The sequence below is a fragment of the Pezoporus wallicus genome, unplaced genomic scaffold (genome assembly GCF_028554395.1).
Source record: "Pezoporus wallicus isolate ANWC-B61680 ecotype Strahan unplaced genomic scaffold, APGP_CSIRO_Pwel_v1 contig_7553, whole genome shotgun sequence".
NCBI lineage: Eukaryota > Metazoa > Chordata > Aves > Psittaciformes > Psittacidae > Pezoporus > Pezoporus wallicus.
In genome coordinates this window covers 504,077-518,741 of record NW_026635101.1, presented here as the reverse complement: position 1 = coordinate 518,741, position 14,665 = coordinate 504,077, and positions in this window count along the sequence as shown.

Sequence of the window (14,665 nt, the reverse complement as noted above, 5' to 3'; positions counted from 1 at the left end):
AAAGGGCTTTTAGGCTTAAAGCTCAGGTCACAAGAGACATCTATAGGTCTGTGGAGTTTCATTTGCTTCTGTCATAGTTGTTGTTGCCTCCAGAAACCAAGAACAGAGGGAGCTTTCGGAAATACCAAAGCAGGTTTCATTTTCAGAAGGAATTCACTATTATTACTAATGTCTAGCAGAGAGCAAAGCAAGAAAAACGAGAACCCTGCTTCAAATCATGAGAAAACATGTGAATTAAAGATTTTCTGCTTGTTTTCACTTGTCCGTCCATCCATCCATCCATCAAGTTCTGTACTGCAATACAAGTCCTCAGATGTGTCAGAAATACCAGGTAACATCCGCATTAATATTCTCTCCTACCATCACCATGAGGGTTTGCAGGAGTTTGAAGGGGAGGGAGGGAAGTTTTTAGCCTTTCCATATGCAGCTAGTGTGTGCTACCAGGTGCAGAATAAAGCTCAGCCACAGAGATTCACACCATGCTTAATTCATATGCAGACAAAGCCGCTTCACACAGTTCCTTCGGCAGAGAGCACGCGAGGTGGGAGGCTCCCATATAACTCAGCCCACGTATAATTATTAGTGGTATTGTTAAGGCTTTCGTGGTGTTGTCTGGCTGATAAAGACATTCAGGTCATTCATACAAGTGAAATAGCTCTCATTACCAACATTCGAAGTAGGAGGCACTTGCTATAACAAATCTGGGAGAGGTGGTCTCTGACTGCCTGCTGAGTCTGACCATCTTTATGCTCCTGGTTGTCCCTAGGGCTGTGTCCTCACTGTAATTAAGTGGAGGCCATGCCCAAAGGGTAAGTGGCACCATGTAGTCCCTGTCTGTCCTGCTAAATTCTCTTTTCCTCCTTCACGCTGCTGCTTGGGAATACGTCAAACCCATGACAGGGAAAGCGCTGATGCTGATGTACAGCGCTTGAGTCTCTGTTCAAGCCTTATTCATTTAGACTTAAATGATATCTGGACTTGCCTCCCCGCCTTAGAGGAGGGGAGCCAGGCCACATGTTCAGCCTCCTAAATCTCAAGCCCATTATCTTCAATCAAGCCTGTTAGTGACATAAGCAGGGTTAGCAAGGTGCTAGATAGGGCCCCTACCAGCAGCCTGTCTGGGGAGAAAGTACATGGAAATCAGGATGGCAGAAGGTGGCGGTGTTCCTCCTGCTCCTCCTGTTCTTGCTTCTGTTATTCATCTTCCTCACCTCCCTTATTTTCCTGTTCCCCCTCCATCTCCTCCTCCAGCCCAAACACCTCCTCTCCCACTGCAACATTTATACATAGATCTTTAGAAAAGTTTTATATGAAATTAATGTACCGGGGAAGTGCAGCTCTATATTTGCCCCCTTCATACTCTCCCATGAATACCAAATGCTGGCACTGTTGGAGGCAAGATACAGAGCATGATGTTTTCTGTTGACCCCCTACAGCTGGTTGTTCATTTCCTAGACAGCCCTTGTTCTAGCTACAGTACAGATAGATACGTTTCAGCTGGCATCTTTTAGCTGTTTCTATGCCAGGTCCCAAGTGAGAGTGTGTCTGCATCTACATTTGTGTCTCTTCTCCACCATATGCATTGTGATAGGGGATAGGAAACTGGACTCCTATTTACCTGTACTTGGTCTGACTGTAGAGGTGGGTCAGTTCCCCTATACTGCTTTCATCCAGGGTATTGCGAGCAGGGTTCCCTCTGCATCTGTACTGCTCCTCACACCAAGAAGCCTTCATCTCATCTGGGGACTGAATGATAAGTGGCTGCCTACAGAGTACCAAAACCTAGACCCGGTAATGAAATGAAAATGAAAATGTTAATTAGGATTTCCTAAGAAGGAAGAAGACAAGACTCAAAGAAATTGAACATTAAAAGAAAATAACAAAAGCTCTGTCAAAATGTACTACACTATTTTTAGCAGCTCTTTCTTTTCCACGGATGATAACATTGTGTTAAAACAGCGTCTTCCATCTATTAATCAATTAAGACTTCGACTACCAGCCAGGAGAATTATCACATTTTAAAGATGTGAAAAACAGTGTCTTGACCAGATAACACCTCCCCAGCCGGGGACAGAGCCCAGGTTTTGAAAACTCCGCATCCTAAAGTTCCTCACCATGGTGTCCTTCCCTTTCTTCCATCAGTCAAATATTGTAATGCAAGACAACAAACCCAAAGAGCACTACTGCAGTAACCTCCCAGAAGACTTAGCAGTTGACAGAATAGGCTGGGGACCTTCCTGAATATCCACTGTCATAGAATCATTTAGGGTGGAAAAAACCTGTAAGATCATCAAGTCCAACTGTAAACCTAACACTACCAACTCCACCAGTAAGCCATGTCCCTAAGTGCCACATCTACACATCTTTTAAATACCTCCAAGGATGATGACTCCCCCACTTCCCTGGGCAGCCTGTTCCAGTGCCTGACAACCCTTCTGGTGAAGACATTTTTCCTAATATCCAATCTAAACTCAGCATGAGACTGCTGTGTGCTGCCCATACAGCTCTTCAGCCCTCCTGTTAGGATGCGATGGTATCCCGCATCCCTCCTGGGCTGGCTGCAGCTGTCTTTTCTTCTCCTGCTTCTACACTCTGAAGACTTCCTTGGCCTGCTCTGTAGGTGGGTGATGTGTTGCAGAGGCGGGGATGAGGCCAAGATGTGGGAGGCATGGAGTTATCAATCTCCTGCTGACAGAAGGACCAGAAGATCCTGGTCTGGTGCCTGTCTCCCTAAGAGCAAGGGAGCCCTCTCCTGCACTTCTACCCTCTAACCCTTGAGCTTAGAAATCATACTCCATTCATATTTCATGTTTTATTGCTTACACTGTAGCCCTGTTGATGCTGCTTTCACATCTGCCCTAGGTGCCAGCCCAAAGTTATATGATCATTTAAGGCTCAAAAGCACGCTCCTCTATGCCACAGAGGCCCATCCAGGCTTCTATAGGATGGCTCAATAGAGACAATCTCCGGATGAATTAAGAAGAAAACAGTGTAATCAATCAGTATTAATGAGCACAGCCCAATTGTTAACAAGCTGCTTCTGTGTCTCAGGCACTGCCTTTGATCTCCTGTGCAGATGAGTGCTGGCAAGATGTCAAAACGCAAACTATATCCGTCTCACTGGGGTTTGGTGCGATGTCCCTCTGCTGACAGTGGATCAAGCAGAGCAAGTGCATGACTTCAGCTTCCTGATTTATTGTGGCTGGCTGGGAATAAATGCCTTTCCAAGGCGAAGATCTGATCTCAAGACCAAAATGGTGTTAAAACAAAAGCCAGCCTAGCAGAGCTAGCTGTTTGCACAAGGGGTGGACAAGGGGGACTGTACAATTATGCAATGAAGGCTGGCTTTCTCCAAAAGCTGGGAACCTGTATGTTGTTATTGCAGTACTTAATACATGGCTGGATTCCCCAAAGCACATAGGAAACCTCTGGCAAGCGAAGTCTCGTGGGGATTCACCTGCTGTAGCTGGAATGTGGTCGCTAAAACTGGCTGCAGAGTGAGGTGGTGATGAAGAGCTAATGCAGTCAACCCTGGTAAAAAAACTTGAGGGCTGAACACATGGCATTTGGTAGCAGCTTTCTGATGGGTAAAAATGAGTATTTTTAAAGGGAAGGTAGGATACTCACACACAGGAATGGTTTCAGACTTGTTTTGAACAATGCTGCAGCTTTTTCTTTGTGCCAGGGATGGTCTGCGTTTGTACGGTGCCTAAAGCCGCTTCTCTCTTCTAGCCCCAGCCATTATGGTAATAATGAGAATAACAGCAGCAGCAGCCGTGCTGTGTATGCTAATGACCACGTCCTCAAGTGAGAGCAGGTTACATATTGCTGGGAAAGATGAAGAGAAAAGCCAGCAGGGTTAAGATATGACAGGAACATTTAAGAACTGTATAAACAGTAGAAAACTGACAGGCCAAAACTTTGGTGAAGGAGCATAATCCCGCTGCAGGGATACATTAGAAAGACAACAAATGAGGTACACAGTGAAGAGCTGTTGGTAAAAAGAGAATGTCATAAGGAGAATTTGTCCGTTCCTTTCTCTTTAATTGAGAAGAAGGTGGAAAACCATGAATAATTTATCAAAGGAAGGATGGAGAGGGTTTTTATTGGTACCACAAGAAACAGGCTGTGAATGTGAGATTCTTTATATGATTGGCAGAGTGTGAGATACGGGAGCAGGCCATACTGACAAAGCTGATGCACTCTGGATGCTCTGAAAGAAATAAGGACCAGAAACAAAGGAGGAGCTGTCAGATCACAAGTAACTTAATGAAAATACAAGCCATGCTAAGATGGGATATTTCATTTACCACTGTTCATGAAGTGTGTAAGAAGACCCCATATAAAAAAAAGGGGGTTGATAGAAGACATAATGCTGCCTGACCCTGGGCTTCTCTTTGCCTTTTGGAGAACCTGTTCCATGGGGCACTTGGGATTGTAAGAAATGATGGACACCACGAGTGCTAGTAGCACATACTGCATGGATTACTTTCCCATGTTACCATTTCTTTACAGTTGACATTGAATTTCTTTGCTGTTTCGCAAACTACTTACTCGAGAGATGCTTCTGCCACTCTTCCCTTAATCACAGTCACTATTCCAAGCAATGTCATCAGATCTATTCATGTTCTTGGGAGGACTCTGGCTATCTGTCAGTCTTACCCTGTCTATGCTTCTTAAAGAATGTAGTAGGCAAGGTCCCACTACAAAGATGTAACCCAGCAAGAAAGAATGGATCAAGCATGTTACAGGTTCACAACCAGCTCAAGGCAGGGAGTAAGGGTCTGTTTCCACAGTGCAAGGTTACTGAAGATGTCTCCCCTTCTTCTCACTGACCTGTGTTACCCATCATATTCATAAGGGACATGAGAAAGAACATGAGTGGGGGAACTGAGAAGTCTGCAGTTTTGTTGAACAACGGAGGGTGACTGCTTCAGCGGAGCTACAAGCCTACGCTGTTGAATCAGCCGCAGTCACAGCCTGTGTGCTGCTTTGGAGAGGCAAGGGATCTGGCGAGACACCAGCAGGGTGGAAGGGGGATGCTGTGAGATCCCTGCTCTCGGGCTGCAGTGGCTGTCCTCCAGCCGCAGCCATGTCTGCTCCCAGGACGGCAGTGTCCAGCTTCTCCTGGCCAGAATTCAGCTGCTGCTGACTCGTGAACACCACCCAGAACAATCCAGTTTCACTCCTGTTGATCAGCCACATGTGCTGTATGTCCTACAGCTATTGGCAGAGAGACACCAGGGACTCAGTTGCCCTTTACATGCTGCCTTCACAGACAGGAAACTTGCTTTCTATTCCATGGTCAAAGAGGCAATGCACAAGGCAGCAGCATAAATAACCTCCTGCATGTGCTGCAGGACCTTCACATGAATACAAGAGCAAGATGGGAAGAGCAATTCGCTTTGGGTTCATTATCGCAACAGGAACATGGGCAGAGTGCATCTTCCACTTAGGCAGACCCTATGGTTGTGGCCTGGGTTTTTGAACAGGTATCAAGCAGCCCAAGAATCATCAGTGTCAGTACGATCTCATAAAAGATGCCAATGAATTGATTTCTCTGTCAAGCTGGCACAGCACCTGGAATACACACACACATGCTTTGTGATCACAGCTGCATCTCCCTTGGTCTCTTTCTTGAGCTCAGACCAAGGTTCAAAAGTTGGTGTACAAGAAAAAATCAGGCAGAACGTACTGAGGTTCCATTTGGCAAAATGCTTATATTAGCCTCAAGCAATGTTTCCTGGGCAAATATCTGCCAGAGAGGCTCTGAATGATTGCCATGGCTAAGCTCCCTGTGAAAGGTATCTAGAACACGCATTGCAGCTGGGCATCACACATGAAGATCCATCAGATGTTATCCTCCCGATGTCAATCCAAGACAGAGGACCAACTGGGTTAGGCTGGAGACACAACACAGAAGTTCCTAATAGTATTTGCCAGGTATAAACCAGCACAGCTGTACTTAACCCAGATACCAAACCAGACAGTGAGACTTGAGCAGTACAAAGTATTGATCAGAAAGCAGCCTCTGTTTCTGGGTGATGCACACTTATATGCATCCATCCCTGCTTTCAGATCTCTGAGGCACACCAAAAGCACCACCCCAAAGAGATGTTCTAACCAGTGGCAGAGGCCTTGTGGGTACCTCCCTCTGACTTGTCTGTATCGGGCAGCCAACAATTTGTCTTCTTTGATGAGCACATCTGGAACAAAAGTACCCTCAAGGATCATTGCAGAGCAAACTGCAGATCCCCCACGGCCAAGGGAATGAAAGAAATCCATGACCCTGCTCTACCACTGCCCTCAATGAGGGAAGGATTGTGTCCTTGCCAGCAAGGAGCGCTGCAAGTGAGTCTCAGAGCACACTCCAGCTGGTACTTGAGACACTTGAAAAAGCCTGTGTTTGAAGAAGCCAATGCGTGACATTCTCCAGCAGCAAAGCAGCAGTGGGAGGAGAAAGACCCTCTCTAACACACCAAAGGCACACGCTCATCGAAGTGTGAACGCCTCGGCACTCTACATTTGCCTTTTCAGTGAGCATTTTCCTTGAAGCTTCAGATGTTCACAGGGATGAAAGACAAGGATTTCCTCAGGATGTTTTGCAAGATGTTTGAATGCCTTCTCATCCCACCTTTCTCACTGGGCCTGAAAAGGAGCCAGTTTGGTTTTCAGCGTGTCCCAGAGAATGACCCCACCGAAACTCCTAGGTGCCTCCAAAAAGACATCAAGTCATGATAATCATGGGAGAGGAGGTGTTCAGACAGAAAACAAAAGTGGACAAGACATAAACCCTAAATAAACCACCTGAAACCACAGCCTCTGCAGTGTGCATCCAAGTCTTCTGGCATAGGGAACAACGAGAATACATTGGGTTTCTGCATAAATGTAAAGCCTTATGTTTTATGCTTTTCAAAAGTAGTGTTAGACAGGGCTGTGGGCCATAGGGTGTTGCCTGAAGAAAACCAGCCTAATCTCATCAGCCATGCTAACCCACCCCAGGTGAAGCTGTTTGACATGAGGTGCAAATGACTTGATTTACTGCAGGTGTGTTGTAGCTGGAAATTACAAGAGCTGGAAGTGACGGCACTACCACATCCCAGGGAGTTTCCACTGACCAGCACTGATGTTAGAGCTGGGTTGTACAGACTATTTAGCTTCAGTAACTCTGCTCTGTCAATCATCTTGAGGAGACTGTGCTGGTTTCTGCATGCTGTATGCCCAGTATAATCTGCTGTAGAAATTTTCCCTATGGGACCCAGCTCTGCACATCCCTGGAGTGAAGGAGACTTTTTGGACTAACCCCCCCCAAAAAAAAGTAAGTGTTTCTATATGATTATGATCCATTATTTATGAAGCAATGACTGCCATAAATCCCAAAGTTTAAACTCTCTCTGCCTCCCTGCTATACTTTCTTAGAGAAATGCAAGAAAGAAGAGTTGTATTGTCTCAGTGATTCCAGTAATTTATAGAACAGGTAGATTAGAAGAGGTGGACAAAGCTGGTAGACTAACTGCTTGCAGGCAAGAGGTGTTTAATAGAGACAAGTTCTTTTGTAGGAAAGAATCTACACTAACTGAGCAAAGAAAAATTTACAGAGCACCCAGAAAAACTGGTATAATGTATTGGTATCCTGTCAATGGGAGAAGAAAGGAAAAGAAAAGGATTGTCAGTGATCTAGCACCAAAAAGGCAGACATTTGGAGGTCAAAAGTACTGTGTTATGTATGCTTAGTATGTTCAATCGATTAACCCCATGAATGTGAGAAGAAGCTGCTATTTTGAAGTGGATGCATGTAAGGCAAATCCAGGGCAAAATTTTAGAATTAGAATTTAGAATTACATGAAGGAGCAAAAGATTAAGAGAATAATGACAGGTCTGGCATCAGGACACCCACAGTCTGAAAGGGCCATGCTATCATTGCAGCCATGCACCTGAAGGCTTCTCCTGTCCAGGGGCCAGACTTGCCATTTGGAAAAATGATGTGAAAGGTGCTGTGGAGTCCTCCTGCTTTTGCAGAAGTGTGAGCACATCAGGAGCCAGGCTTGAATCATAGAATCCCAGACTGGTCTGGGTTGGAAGGGGCCCTAAAGCTCATCCAGTTCCAACCCCCTGCCATGGGCAGGGGCACCTTCCACTAGAGCAGGTTGCTTCAATCTCTGCCCAGCCTGGCCTTGAACACTGCCAGGGATGGGGCATGAAAGGTGGACAGAAGTCAGCTGTGGCTAAAGAACTTGAAAGGGGAGGGCAGGGTGATGAACTCTCCATCAGCTCTTCTCCTGCAGACATAATACAACGTTTCTGGCAAAACGGATGTGTGAGTATTCCTGATGAGTCTGGTTATGAAAGAAATAGGATACAGCCACGACTAAGTGTGCCCATTTGGAAGAAATCACTAGCATGTTATTAAACAGTTAATCTTCCCAATTTAATTTGTTGAATCTGCTGGGAGGAGGTTCCAGATTGCTTGCAGTGTGCTTTGGGAGTGGTTCCAGCTCAGTAGGGACCTAATCTTCATTTACCCTTACTCTGGGCAGAAGAAACAACATATAGTGGTGATGGTTTTGACTTGGTTTTCAGCTCTTCTATTTAGAAGCAGTGGCTCAGCTCCCCAACCTGTTGCAAATCCAAGTCTCCGCAGTGGAGCTGTTCTGATTTACTCCAGCTGAAGGCTTGGCCTCTAGTTCAGAAGAAATGGGCTGCCAGTTTAATTACTTTATCACAGGTATGGCATTAATAATATGGGAATACATTTAATGCTGCTAAGTAACAGCAGTACAGAGGATTTTGTCACATGCATGACAATTAATGTGTGGTGCATGGTATTTCTGCTTCTCCTGAGTTCCCTTTTAAATGATGCTCCTTGTGATTTGAATTTCAAAGAGTACTTCTCCTAGTATTTCTCATTATTGATGGTGACTGTTCACTGGAGCATCTCAGTGCTGCTTTGTTGGCTCATCACTTTTGATTCTATGCCCAGATGCTAAGGACAGAAGCATATAATTAATTTGGAAGCACAACCCTCCACCGATTCTGGCAGGCAGATCTTCCTTGAACACCAAGGGCCTGACTTCCTTTAATATTGTCTTTACATGGAAAATGTCTTCCTTTTCCACTGCAGATCTCTTTTGTGAGAAGAGATCTCAAAACTCTTCTTGCTGTAAGAATATACAAAAAGACAGCAGAGAACTATAAGCTATAGGGGATCCCCTCCCTGTTGTGGGGGAAAAAGGAGATCTGATTCTGGAGGCACTGGATAAGCAAGACAAAAAGGGCAAGCAGTTTGGGATCCAGACCTCTTCCCATGGACAGAAAGGATAAGAGATAAAAAGTTGCCTTTTTTTCCTCTGGAATGCTGGGGGTCTTTGACTTCCTGAAGAGCTTCCCTGTACACATCGCTACCCACACGGACACGGCTACAGCACTCTGAACACAGCATATGAACTAGTACCTCCAAGGCTTCCTGCACTGCCCAGGACAAGCAGGGAATTGCCAGAGCATCCCTCGGATATTTGTTAGAACATTTTCTTTGTGAAAAACCCTTCCTCTCCCTTTGACAGCTACTCCAGGGGAGAAGAGCCCTGTATCATATATAAAAGGCAGGTAAGCACATAGAAATTAATAAGAAAGATAAATTTATGTTCCCCTCTGCATTCTAAGGTGGCATCAGTTAATCCAATGAGCATTCCTGGCAACTAGGTATTTATCAGCCAGACAGATTAAATCTTTTAGTGAATCTAGTGAAATGCTTGTGGGACCATTCATTAAGCAGTATTCAAGCTATCAGTCCTCACCTACATTACTTACTAACCATAATGTCCTATCATTTTGGTCTGTCCCCTCCAGTTTGCCCTTCCACAACTTTTCATATCAGCTTCTTTTTCCCTGCCTGTGAAAGGCAATTGTTTCTCATGGAGCTATCCATAACTTCCATCAGCTTCTCATTCCATTATTCCTTATGTACAGCATATTCTCTCCTTGCCTGTGGTCTGTCCAGGTAGCCAAGCCTGAGACCAGGTCCTGTCATCTGCCTACACGTCTTTACAGGACACATCCTCTTCAAGCTCTTGGCAGATGTCCTGAGGAGCAGTGGGACTGCATCCTTGCCACGGGAGCTGCAGCAGGAGACTGGAGTTGGGAATCTGAACTTCTCTTTATTTTCATGGTCTGTTAGTGCAGAAAGGAAAAGGCTTTTTCATTAGTTTCTTGCCAGCCGCAGAGCACTCTCCTGATGTTCCAGTACAGGCACCAACTAGTTTAAATCTTTACAATGATGGAGGATTTGGAAACCATCGTGTCCTTCATGCACAGATGCTCTTGAGGCTTCTAAGCTTTGAGGCTTCACCCAGGCTATGTAGGCTGCAGGCAGCAAGAAAAGAGCCTGGCACTCTCCTTAAATCATAGTTGCCAAAGTGGAAATCAAACTCATAGGGCTTAACCAGCTCCCTAAACACTGGGGCATCCTCCAGCCACTGCTCCAAAGAGGTACAGCTCTTCCAGATGCCTCGTGCCAAGTCCGTTGACATCATATGACAGAGGGATTCATCTCTTTTTAAGGGGCTGAATCAGCCCAATGTGACAACCTGCAATTTGTTTAATTTAACTTAATGTCTGCCTAGTCAGGCATCAACATGCCCAAATCTATGTCCGAGGCCTTCAGTGGGACTAGATGCTTTCCTCTACTCCCCACTTTTCCTGTCCTGGCTAGTTAAGTATCAGATCTTTGGGGAAAGGACTTTCTCTTACCATGTTTATATACATGTCCCTACATACTGGGAGCCTGAGAAATACTCTAACACAGATAACAGTTCAATTTTCATGGCACTCGGCTGCAAAGAAGCATTTGACTTAAAGCAGTTCTGCTGCAGTTTCACAATGGATGAAAGGCACTTAAAGTGAAACAGCTCAGGAGATCCCTAACGTATCCAAAGGGAACCTTTATCATCTCAGATTGTCTGAGTCTGTTCAAGGTCTGTAGCACCTAAATATTGCCACCAATGACTGGTTCCTTCCCTTATAAAATAATCACAAGGTAGCCTTGGCATGTTTCCTGTCTGACAGATGGCCACATCTCAATTAGCACTAACCTATGCCTTTCCTGGCTACCTCAGAAGGCCAGCAATGCAAGGCAGCACAGAAATGATACAGCTCCCTCTCCCTTGGAGCTGTCCATACTGGTCAAGGAGCTGCCTTATGAATAGGGAAGCATCGGTGCCAGCCCTTGCTGTAAGGCTTTCTGGAAGCATCCCAGGAAGTTCAAACCTGAGAGCTGCATGCAGGGAGACGAGGCACAGATGGCAAAATAAGAGCAATGTGATTTTTTTTCTCCTGAACTTCTGAGTCTCTCAGCTCCTGGACACATGAAAAACTGGGTCACTTGATCTCAGTTCATGTAACTCATCTAGAGCAAAGGAGGTACAGACAACCCCTTCCAGAGACTGGGATGAGGACCTGTGTATGGAAAAAGATGGTCCTGTCTCACTTTTGCTAGCAGGTCTTTCCTAATTAATCTAGTACCAGCTGTAAAGTCCTACACCCTGTTTACTTCATCCTCCTAGCAGAGGATATCTCACAGCCATGCTTTCTTGGTGCAGGTTAGGCAGAGGGGCAGTGACTGCATATAGATTCTTGCTTTTGCATGTAAGCATCCATATCCAGTTTATAAGAGTAAAGAAGAGTTCAAAGCAATTAAACACTTTATTTTGAGCTAAGCTACATGGTTCACCCAGCCAAAAAAAAAAAAAGGAATATATATATATTTTCAATCTGCCATGAATACAGAATAAGACATAAAAATGGTTAAGCATTTTCATTATTATGAAATATATAGAATATAAAGAGCTACCAGCAAGCAAATCAACACAAAGTTCAGCTCAGCCATCTCAGCTAATCCTTTTTTCTTTCCCAGAAAGCTAAAAGCACTCCTGGCTATGCCTTCGGGGTCTAATCCAATTAAATGGAAAGATTCTTCTTGCCTTTGGCAGGAAGAGGTTACAGATTTTGGGCTACTTCCCGCTTGCTCTGTACCATCGCTCTGAATTATCATCAAGCGAAACGTGGCTCAGGCCACACGGGTACCTATGGTGCCAGGATTTTTGGCTGACTAAAGAGGACCGCAGGGGACAGTCAACCACCCAGCTGTTGCTTTAGAGGTATTAAGTGGCGTTTTGTTTCCTCTGCAGTGAAGGATGCTGCATAAACAAGGAGCCATTCCCAGAGCCGGCAGGAGCCTTTAGCAGAAAGCTTGCAGGGAAAGGTGTAACCCAGGTTCTTCTGCTGGAAGAAGGAAACTTCTTTGGTAATCTAAAAGGTCTGGGCTTTGATCTTGTGCTGGGAGCAGTGAGAAGGAGCAGCACTTGGTCCATCCTCTCTCCTTCTTCCTTCTCTGGTGATAGGTGGTGCTGCTGCTCTTCCTAGAGCCCAGGGATGCACTTGCAGGTCGCTGTCTTTCCGTTTTCCTGTTCAGGGTGCCCTGGAAACTGGAAGAGCATATACTCCACTGAGACCCTCAGACTTTGTTTGCACAGCTGAGGACCACAGCCTAGATTTGCTCCCACCAGCTCCCGTGAGTGTTTTAGTCCATCAGCAGATGTACCAGCAAAGGATGCTCCCCAAATCCTCATAGCTACCGCAAAGCTCATCCTCTCTTCCTGCAGCGTTTCACATGTGGTTTTCAGACAGGGACTTTTTCCTGCTTCCGCATTGTGGTGCCTCCCAGGAGGTTTTGGCCAGGAGGCTTTCAGAGCAGCTCTGTCTCCAAGAGCTCTCACAGCTAATGGTCCTGCAGAGCATCCAGAGGAGCAAAAAGCAGGCAGTCAATGGGGTCTGTGTGACTCTCCAGCCAGGTGCTGTGACTTAGGGAAGTTACACTGAGGCCAGTGGTCAAATGCTTGGTCAGTGCAAGTCATTGTAACAGCCCCAGTCAGAACAGCCAGCTGTGAAATGCTTTTCCCTGGAGATATAACATTATATACCTGCAAAGGCTCACCCTTTCCTTAACTTCTGCCAAACCCAGAGTTACAGGAACAGTTGTTTGTACATCTCTGGTAATTTCTGTTTCCAGCCGGCATTTCCTCTTTACATCCTGCCTTGATGACTCCCAGATCTCTAGCCCCTCACAGATAGCAGGACCCATGGAGACTCCCAAGCCAACCTTAGGCTGCCCTTCATCCCTCCTATCTCTTCCTATGCTCTAAGCAGCCTTCCCTTCCACTCTTCCTCTTTGCAAGGATTAATCTTGTTCTCGTTATTCACCAGATCTTTGAACAGCAGCTTCTCTGGAGCTCAGGCCACAACCAAGCCCTGTTTGGAAGCCCTGGGGAGCAACTGCTCGTATCCCAGTTCATAAAGCAAGAAGAGGTCCCTGATTGCTATGTACTTTGTCCTAGCAGGTTGCTGGCATAAACTTAGAATAGCAAGCAGCTCAAGTGAGCCTCCAGCAGCCATCAGGCCCAAGGGAGGTAGACTTCTCCTCCTCCCCTGCCTTGCCCCTTCCCAACACTTCTTCATGTTTCTCTCTGTCACAGAACCTTTCCTAGTGAGGTACATCTGCATCACCCCAGAGGTATGAAAATCGCCTTTAGAATTGGAAAGATTAGAATCATAGAATAGTCAGGGTTGGAAAGGACCTTGAGATCATCCAGTTCCAACCCTCCTGCCATGGTCAGGGGGACCTCACACTAAACCATGCCACCTAAGATTCTAAAGATTGTGTCTAGCAATGGCTAGCGACCATTGCTAGACACATAGCATGAATCTCCCCAGTTCCTTCCCACCCAGGAAGCTGTGAAATGTGTTGGCACAACGCATTGAGGATACACTGTGCATGTTTACATGGTGTTGAATAGAACTCTCGGTGACGCTGCTGGAGAAACCCCAAATCACAAACTAATCTGCTGCAATTCACCTTGCCACAAGTCCCATTCTATTGGTCTTTTAGAAATCTCTCTCCAAAAATCAGCAGGGTACAAGGTGGACAATCAAATCAGGGGTAGTCGTTAGCTCCCAGCATCAGGAATAAGCCAATTTATGCCAGGCTTAGGGAAGTGCACCGGTAAGGTCCTTTTTGGGATGTTTTCAGCAAGAGAAGAGGTTGGCAGCTAAAAAGGGTGAAGACTGTAGGACTGCAGCAGGGTGAAGGTCTGGAGCAACAGTGACAGCCGCTGCAGGTGTTGGGTTGGGATTGTTCCACTGGGATGGTCTTGGTTCTGCTGCAGAACTCAACCAAATGAGGCCTGGTTTCCTCATGGACACAAAGGCCAGTGGTCTTCATGGTCTGAATGAAGAACATGATCTAGTTTGGTGCAAGAATGGAAAAGGTGGAGAAATGGCATTAGAGAAAATCAGTATTTTCCTGATGTCACTGAGCCTCCCCTTGGTAACAGCACAGAAAACACTTTGTTTGGGAAGAGTCAGAAGAAAACAAACAGGATCACAGGATGTGGCTGCCTGGAAGCCAGAAAATTTGATTGATGCCCCAGAAATCTCCTCCCTGCTGTGTTTTTGCTGTTGTTTGCTTCTAATTGCAAGAAAACAAAAACAACAAATAATCTAACAGATCCTTTTGGAAATGTTGCCCCATTTCCTCCTGTCCCACAAATACTTGTGGTCACTAAAGCTATTTTGCCAGGAATCTACCATCCATCCAAGCCAGCTGGTATCTCCG